This window comes from Tenrec ecaudatus, chromosome 14 (genome assembly GCF_050624435.1).
Source record: "Tenrec ecaudatus isolate mTenEca1 chromosome 14, mTenEca1.hap1, whole genome shotgun sequence".
NCBI lineage: Eukaryota > Metazoa > Chordata > Mammalia > Afrosoricida > Tenrecidae > Tenrec > Tenrec ecaudatus.
This window is the reverse complement of record NC_134543.1, coordinates 125,213,158-125,222,434: the sequence shown is the minus strand read 5'-3', so window position 1 is coordinate 125,222,434 and position 9,277 is coordinate 125,213,158.

Here is a 9,277-nt window from a genome sequence, read left to right as displayed (position 1 = left end):
AAGGCAGCTGACATCTGTTGAATGTTGGTCTCCCACTGCAAGGTCCTTAAAGGTAACAAATGCGTGTATCTGCTTTCCTGATCTTTCCCTGATGTGGAATATGAGGGTGTCTAACCAATAGTGGCTCAGCCCATGAATGGAGGGTTAAGTGAGTGGCCAAGTGCAAGCTCGACCATGTTTAAGACTTTGACACTGAGTAGGATGTGCTGCTCTGTATGTATGAGGATCTCTAGATTTCCTGTCAGCTCAGGATTTATTATTTAATAGGATCGGAATTGTGAGGTATAAAATGTTGATCTTTTAATGGATGGATGTTTGGATTATGATAAGAGTTGTATGAGCGCCCAATAAATTGTTTTTTCTAATGTTTATCCCCAACAATTTTATTGGCATATAATTTACATATCATACAACTCATTGGTTCGATCACATCAAAAAGAGTTATACAATCATCACCACAATCATTAAACTGGCTTTTGTTTTCATTTTGATAGTGCCTTCTTCCCGACTAGCATGAAACCCTCTAATCAAGTGCACTGGTTTTTAATTCCCTGACTACAGCAGTCCCCGAGCAAAAGATGCCCGTCAGGGAACTGGGCAAAACCCAAGAGGCCTCCCGGGGCTTTTGCTAGATCTCCCTCAAACAGAGAATTTGCCCGTGTCTTGGAAGATTTTCCTTGCTTAAAACAAGAAAAGAAGCTGTAGTGAGTGTGTCACACGGGGAAGACCACAAGGCATGCTGGGAAACCTGCTGTTTCCGTCCCTAGTTTCTTCAGCTGCATTTAATCCCGTGTCCGCTGTCTCCTTCTTGGCCCTTGGCCCGCAGCCCTTTGGCTGGGAGGAGCTGGGACCTCACAGTGCCCTGGGGTGACGCACCGCTGCCTCAAGGCTGCGCCTGGGATCACCCGAGGAACCCCGCTGGAGTGGGCAGGGACTCAGTGCTCTCCTAGTGAAACCTGCACTCCTGGACGTGTTTTCAAAACTTTGTACTTTTCACAGGGGGAGAAAGAATTCACAATGCAAAAAATTATTATTTTCGTGGAGGTTGAAAATGTACACAGCAGAGTGTACCCCAGTTCAGCGCTTTCTGCATGTACACTGAATTCTGTAAGTGTGTGCAGCCACTTTCCCAATGGTGAATCGTTCTCTATTAGCACAGATTGTCACACCCCCACCCCCAAGCTTCTGATCCAACCTTCCAAGTGGCTGTTGTCAACCTGACCCCACACAAAGCTCTTAAAAATGCGTAATGGTGAGGGCAGTCAGCAATGCACAACTTACACCCCACTTCAATATCTCTATGTAGATTCCTGTATCTACATACAACAACCGTGTCTATCTGAAGGGGGTGGGAGGGGAGTGGGGAGAGCCATGACCCAGTGGATCTTGAACCTAGAGAGGCCCCAAGGTTCCTGGGACCTTCTGGTGGCCTTCAACTTGACAATTCTGACCAAATCAGTGGTCTTTTGACAAAACTGGCCAGGGCCTGGGGGTTAGGCAAGGTGCTCAGGCTACCCCACACAATCACGGCTTATTGGAAACACCCAGAGAGTTGGCTTCACTGTTTACTGCAGACATTTTCCTAGGGGCAACGCCTTCTCCAGAAGTCAAAGTTAGATGGAAAGGAGGCTTGGTAAGTATGCAGAAGTGTTGGCAGGAGGCAAAGGAGTGGGGGAAGTAGTCACTCAGGGACTCTTCCAGCCCCTGGTTTAATTTTCCCAGCAGCGCTTAGTGGGTATCTCCCTGCTGATTCACTTGTATTGTCAGCCTCCTCCACGAGAGCCATGACCTTTCCAGCCCTTGGAATACAGCCTGATCCATGGCAGGCAGGGAGGAATGATTTGTTGAATGACTTAATAAATGAATCGGTGGGATAGACTTCATCCACCCAACCTCTCTTTCTCATCCAGGAATTCTGTCCGTCATTCTCCCCCCTTTTGTTTTTCTGTTCACCCCTATTGCATCATCTCCTTGCCTTAAATTCCTCAGTAGAAGTCCATCTCCAGCAGGATAAAATAGGAGCCCCTTCCATGGCCCACCAGGAGCCCTGTTAGCATGGTGCTTACACATTGGACTGCTAGCCCCAAGGTCAGCAGTTGGAACCACCAGCCATTCCTCTGGAGAGAGAAAGCTTTCTGTTCCCATACAAAGCTACAGTCTCAGCATTCACAAGGCAGTTCTCCCCTAGCCTCTGTGGTTCAATGAGTCGGAATTGAGTCGATGGTAGTAATCTGGTTTTGGTTTGGCTTGGCACACATGAGTCATCACAGTCATCTATCCCCCTCTGGTCACAGAACCCGCCCCGGCAGGCCACACACACACAGCCACACACACTTTTTTTTTTTTAAACTGTTAAAGCAAAGTATAAATAGTTCTCGGGTTTTAGAAAAAAAGTGCTTCCCCACACTAAGTCGGCCTCTATGTCTTTCCTTTCTATCTGGCCAGCTCCTCCTTCCCCTATAACAGCCCTACCCACCCATAGCTTCCTCAAGGACGCCCTTGCCCCTCCCACACAGATTTCTGAGTTCTCCCTTCCCCCTTTCTGCAGCTTGTCACATGGTGTTCTTTTTTTTCCGGTTGGAGCTTTCCTTTCTTTCTTTTTTTTTAAATTTTAGATCATTTTATTGGGGGCTCATATAATTCTTATCACAATCCATACATACATCCATGTGTCAAGCACATAGGTACATCTGTTGCCATCATCAATCTCAATACACTTTTTTCTACTTGAGTCCTTGGTATTCCCGCCTCATTTTTCCCCTCCCTCCTCTACCCTCCCTCCCTCCCTCATGAACCCTTGATAATTTATTTTTTAAAATTAATGCCTTACACTGTCCAATGCCTCCCTTCACCCACTTTTCTGTTGCCCATCCCCCAGGGAGAGGGTTATATGTAGATCATTGTGATCAGTTCTCCCTTTCTCCCTCATCTTTCCTTTCCCCTCCTGGTATCTCTACTCTCATTATTGGCCCTGAGGTATTTATCTGTCCTGGATTCCCTGTGTTTCCAGCTCTTATCTGTACCAGTGTACATCCTCTGGTCTAGCCGGATTTGTAAGGTAATTGGGATCATGATAGTGGGGTAGAAAGAAGCATTAAAAAACTAAAGGAAAGTTGTATGTTTCTTCGGTGCTGTACTGAACTCTGACTGGCTCGTCTCCTCCCCAGGACCCTTCTGTAAGGGGATGTCCAGTTGCCTACAGATGAGCTTTGGGTCTCCACTCCGCACTCCCTCTCATTCACAATGATTTGATTTTTTGTGCCTTGATCCCTGATACCTGATCCCATCCACATCTCGTGATCACACAGGCTGCTGTGCTTCTTCCATGTGGGCTTTGTTGTTTCTCAGCTAGATGGGCACTTGTTTATCTTCAAGCCTTTAAGAACCCAGACACTATATCTTTTGATAGCCAGGCACCATCAGCTTTCTCACCACATTTGTTTATGTACCCGCTTTGTCTTCAGCCATTATATCCGGAAGGTGCGCATCATGGAATGCCAGTTTAATAGAACAAAGTGTTCTTTCATTGAGGGAGTACTTGAGTAGAGGCCCAATGTCCATCTGCTACACATGGTGTTCTTATAGCTGTTTACATAGCAGTTCCTCTAGGGCAGTGGCTCTCAACCTGCCTAATGCCACAAACCTTTAATACAGTTCCTCAAGTTGTGATCCCCAACCATAACATTATTTTCATTGCTGCTTCATAACTGTCATTTTGCTACTGCTATGAGTCGGGCAACCCCTGTGAAAGGGTCATTTGACCCCCAAAGGGGTCGCGACCCACAGGTTGAGAAAGGCTGCCCTAGGGAAAAAGCAGAGGCTTTCTAAATCCATAAAGAGTTACAGTCTCGAAAACCCATAGGTGCAGTTCTACCTTGTCCTACAGGCTGGCTGTGAGCCAGAATTAACTTAATGGCAGTGAGTTTGGTTTGGGTTGGGTTTCCCCTTTGGGAGCAGAGGCTTTTCATTTGTGGATTCTCTGCCCCTACTTCAGCAATAACAGCTACGTTTATAAATACATCTATTGGCTGATTGGCTGTTGTTGCAAATGGTCCCTTTGAGACTGAGAATATTCATAATTAAGTGTAATGATTGCCTCGCCATTCAGAGGAAGGATCTCAACTGCATTAAAACAGAAAGTGATATTTAAGGTGCCACATACTATGTCATGTGCTTTTCAATCTGTCTTTGATTCCCCACAGCAGACCTGGTAAGTGCAGACAATTCCTCTCACCCATTGCCTTGGAGGCGACTCAGACTGCAACCCTTCCATGGTGTTTCTGAGATTGACAGAAGCAGACAGCCTCATCTTCTGCAGAGTGGCTGCTGGATTTGATCAGCCAGCCTTTCAGTTAGCCATCTAATACTTAACTGACTACACCACCAGAACTCCGGGGACAGCCCCTTTTGCCCTTTTGTTTAATACAAATCTAACTCTGAACCAGTTGAACCAACGCTTACCTGCAACCAAATCTTGATAACAAAGCTTGCTGTATCTGACGCTTGTAAATCACGGGGAAAACTTCCAGTTTTCTTGCAATAAATTAGGACCAAATATGCACCTGTTCCGACTGACCTCCATTTTCATAGAGACACAGTTAAGAACTGAACTTGGTCATAAACAGAGGGCTGCCTGGTTAGCAACTGGTCTCTCATCAAAGAACGGAAGGGGCTTCCCGCTTCGTCCTCTCAGGCATCTGAATGTGTTTTCAACATGATGCCAAGGTAGCTGGAGCCCCTAATCTCAAAGAAAGACTCAGAGACCCCAGGACACACAAGAGCCTTCTGAATTATCAAAAGGCCAGATACGGAGCCATTTTAAATAATGATGACATCTTCATCCACGTTATTTTTTTATCTCTTTCCCCTTTATTATAAAAACGTGCACATCACACACGTTTAAAGAGTGAAGACGTACATTACAGATAGAACCCTGACAGGTAGACACGACAGTGTGACTCTACACTCAAACAACTCTGTTTTGATCGTGGCTCCTTCTCCCTCTGGGCCTCTGAATTCTCATCTGTACAATCGGAGAACTGGGCCTCATAACAGCAGAGTGAGCACCCAGTGATCTTGTGACAAGTTCACGGCCACCGCATGACCCAGGCAGAGCTAAGGTCATCTTTGTATCCTGTGGTGGAGCCTGCTAAGCATTCCCCTGCAGTGGGTTTCCTTTTCTCTCCTTGCTTCACTGCGAGACACTCCTCAGCTCCCCTTGGAGTTGAGCATGGCTGTGCTTTTCGGTCAGTGGGTCTCCGTAGAAATCACAAGGATCCACTTTGACTGGTTCTGTGGCGGCTATCCATGAGGGGAAAAAATCAGTGGCCAATTTTGTGGATGGACACACAAAGAAAATGGGTGGAAATAGACAAGGCATGCCTTGAAAGAAATGCAGCCCCTCTAGTCTGCCAGTGGGCCTTTTCTGTCTCCTCTTCAGCTATTTGTCCCTTCGAAGATCCTGGCTGAGCTCCCGCCACCTGCCAGGTGACTGCACTGACAATCGGTTGGAAGCCCAGAACCCCAAAGGCCTTCCCACATGAACATCTCTTCCCCGCTACCAAGAAGAAAGAAAACCACGTGCCAACACTCATTTCCTCAGCTTATTGCACACCTGGTTGGGCCTCAAAGCCCCTGCATTCCAGCCACAGTGTTAGCTACATCAGGCTTTAAGCCTCTTCATTGTGAAACTGACCTCACATAGTAAAGGGGCTGGCTAGGTATTCAGCATGCAGTAGACCCTGGATAAAGGTCTGTTCCTTAAGATTGACAAAGAGCAGAATCCATCCGAGGATCAAGGGCTGAGACATGATGGCTTAAAACCACAGACGTGTAGATGTCTCCTCCACTTAAAGGGGTGGGTCAAAGCATATGTTTTAAAAATATCACTGATGCACTCGGTGGTTGGAATACCATGTAACAACCTTGGTCTCATTCTTAAAGAGATGAGGGAAAGGGACAAGAAAACAGACAACTGCAACACAGCGTGATGCGTGCTGGGAGAGGAAGTGCAAGATGTTGTTTAGCCACAGACAAGGGGCAAGTAGCCTGGGCTGGTGGGCGGGGTTAGGGTGGGGATAGGAAAAACAGCAGACAAGACTTCCTGTAGGAAATGACATATGCCTGGAGACTCGATTGAGACTAGGAACTAGCCAGTTAACAGGTATGGAATGGGCATAGTGTTGCAGGAAAAGGGAACAGTATCTGCAAAGGCTCAGAGGCTGCCAGTGGGCTGGAGAGCCAGGTGCAAAGAGCAGAAGGCACAAGCTCAGGCTGGCAAGGTAGGCAGAGGTCAGATGGTGACAAGCGGCCGGGAGAAAGCAGCCGGCACAGAGAAAGCTGGGCGCCCAGGATTCTGGCACCTTTCGGTGTTGTACTTTGCCAGGTGCTAGGAGGAGCGGAAAGGGTACAAAGAAGCAACAAGAAAGGGAGATGAGACGGTGAATAAAGGAGCTGGCAATTACTACTATTACCCATTGCCATCAAGTCCGTCCTGACTCATGGTACCCTCTGAGTTACATGATCTAGAGTGGAAGCGCCCCACTGGGTTTGCGTGGCTGTAATCTGTATTGAAGCAAGCCACCAGTGATCTGCAGTGCAGTGGGGCGGAGTTGAACTGCCAACTTTAAATTGAGCTGATTCCAACTCATCGTAACCCCAGTGCACCGAATAAGTGATGACCTTTCAGAAGGGAATGGCCAACCTCTGGATGGGTTAGAACTGTCAACCTGTCAACTAATAGCCAAGTGCTAAATGGTGGGCCTTCGTAGAATTATTAGTTGTCATCTGTGAGACGCAAATTTAAACCATAGTATCTACCTACCTCACTAGAAGCAAATAGGCAGGGATTAGAATGGAGATGTGAGTCTGCCCACATTAATCATGAGCTGACCCACCCACCCCCACCCCACTCTACCCTCCAGAGCTCAGCTCTCCCTCAAGGAGGACAGGGGTTCTCTACCTTCCTTAGGCCTCGACCCTTTCATACAGCTCCTCATGTGATGGTGACCCCCATCCATAAAATGATTTTCATTGCTACTTCATCACTGTAATCCTGCTACTGTTATGAATCGTAATGTAAATATCTGGTATGCAGAATGTATTTTCATTGTTACAAATTAAACATAATTAAAGCATAGGGATGAATCACGAAAACAATATGTAATTCTATATTGTGAAATATTTCTTTCTAATTACACATAAATAAAATTTTGTCTTGAAGCTTGAGGTAGCATGGGTAACAGTCTTCACGCCGAGTAATGGTATGTGGGCGTACCCACCTGGAGATGGATAGAGGAGCAGTGGCTCGGTCCTTAAGACCATCGGAAACATGCGTTTTCTGCTGGTCTTAGGTGACCCCTATGAAAGGGTCATTCGACCCCCCAAAGGAGTCACAACCCACAGGCTGAGAACCGCTGTTTTAAGAGGTTTGTGGGAAACAAAACAGGAAGAGCGTGTATACGGATGAATCCTTTATTCTCATATGGTGGAATGGGTTTCTGGGGTGGAGGGAGGTCTTCACCCTTGTGAGTTAGAGATCCTAATCACATTCTCATAATCAATATTGTTCCCCACGGTATCCTCCTAGGACTGCCTTAAAGTTACCTCTTATGAGACGCATGCTATTGCTCTCTAGGCTCTGAGGACAGCTACTCCCCTTTGCCTGCCCCCCCCCACTCCCACCCCCGGCACCGGTGTTGCCACTCCTCCAATGCCTTCAGGAATCTTTAGGGTTCAGGCACAGCCCGCTTTGTTAAGTCAGCCTCCAGTCCTGAAGCACACCACTTTACTTGCTCTTTGGGCTGGGGAGTCCACCACTCTGCCTCATGCTCTGGCTCCTGGTTCTGCTCCTGCCGCTCCTTTGCCATTCCTCTGCTCTCAGAACCGTCTCCTGGATCAAAGAGGTTCCGGGCACAGGATCTCAAGGTCCTGGCTCTTCCCCGCTTGTTTCTGAGATGGTTGATTTTATACCCAGCCGGATGGCAGTCACAATGAGACCTGGTGAGACAGTAACTAAATAATTCTTTAGGGTTATGGCAGGGGAGGCAGGGGGATAATGGGGAGGTGGTGATGATGATGATGATATAAGAATGAAGAAAATGTTCTAAAATTGTTTGTGGTCAGGATTGCACAATTCTTTAATATACTTATGCTATGAATTGTATGGTACATTAATTATATGCTAATAAAACTGTTTTTTTAAAAAAACACTAAAACAATTAGACCTGTTATCAGTCACTCACAGCTAAATCATATAATCCAATCAATACCAGCCTGCCTCCTTTCTCCACTTCCTGCCAGATCCTTTAGGAAAACGGCTTGGTGGGAGTAAGGAAGCCTATGGCTAGTAGGGCCGTATTAAATAATTCACATTGCACTGCAGTCCCTAGAGGACCCCTGAGGTGGGTAAGTGCGTGGCTGCTAACTGAAAGGTCACAATTCAAAGCCACCAGTGGCTCCCCACGAGCAAAGACCTAATGAGCTTCCTGTAAAGATTACAACACTGGGCACGCTTGGGGCTGTTCTAGTTTGTTGCTGAGTCAGCATGGACTCCGCAGGACAAAACAGAGGACCTCTCCGAAGCCTCCTTACTTGTTGCTGCTGGTTGGTGTGTTGCTGATTGTTTCTTGTGGAAGCCCCGGCATGTGCAAAGTAGAGCTGCTCTGTTGGGTTTTCAAGGCTCATGACCTTCTGAAGCAGATTGCCAGGCCTCTTCCCCGTGAGGCAGTGGTAAAACTGCCAATCTTTCAGCTGGCGATCAGATGCTTCCCTGTCTGTGCCAGCTGGGACTCCGGAGCCTCCTGCTGCCTGGCTGAAATGGAGATGAGGATGCAGGGGTTGCCAGCGGTGTGTGTGAAATAGGAAGCACATCAACACTTAGGAAGGCCGAATGACCTGGGTACTGGCTTCACTTCATCCTGGGGACAACCCGAGGGCAGAGACATTCTTCTGACCCCCTCCCCATTCCACAGAGGAGGAACCTGAGGTCCAGCGAGGCTAAGCAGCTTGCTCACACCTCCGCTCTGCTACCTGTTCACGTTAGTTTCTTCTTCTTTCTCAATAGAGAGTGCTTATATTTCCAAACACATAATTCTTTATGCGAGTGGGCTGTTGGAGGTGCTGTCAGGCTAGCCAGGGGAGTGTTTGTCAGGGAGCCAGCAAAGCAGGTGAAAAAAAAACAGCGAGGGACCGAGGTCAGTTCTAAGGAAGTTCAGAATTTCGTGGTCAGAGAAAGGAGTTGAATTGAATGCGTGTACGTTTTTGTTTGGTTTGGTTT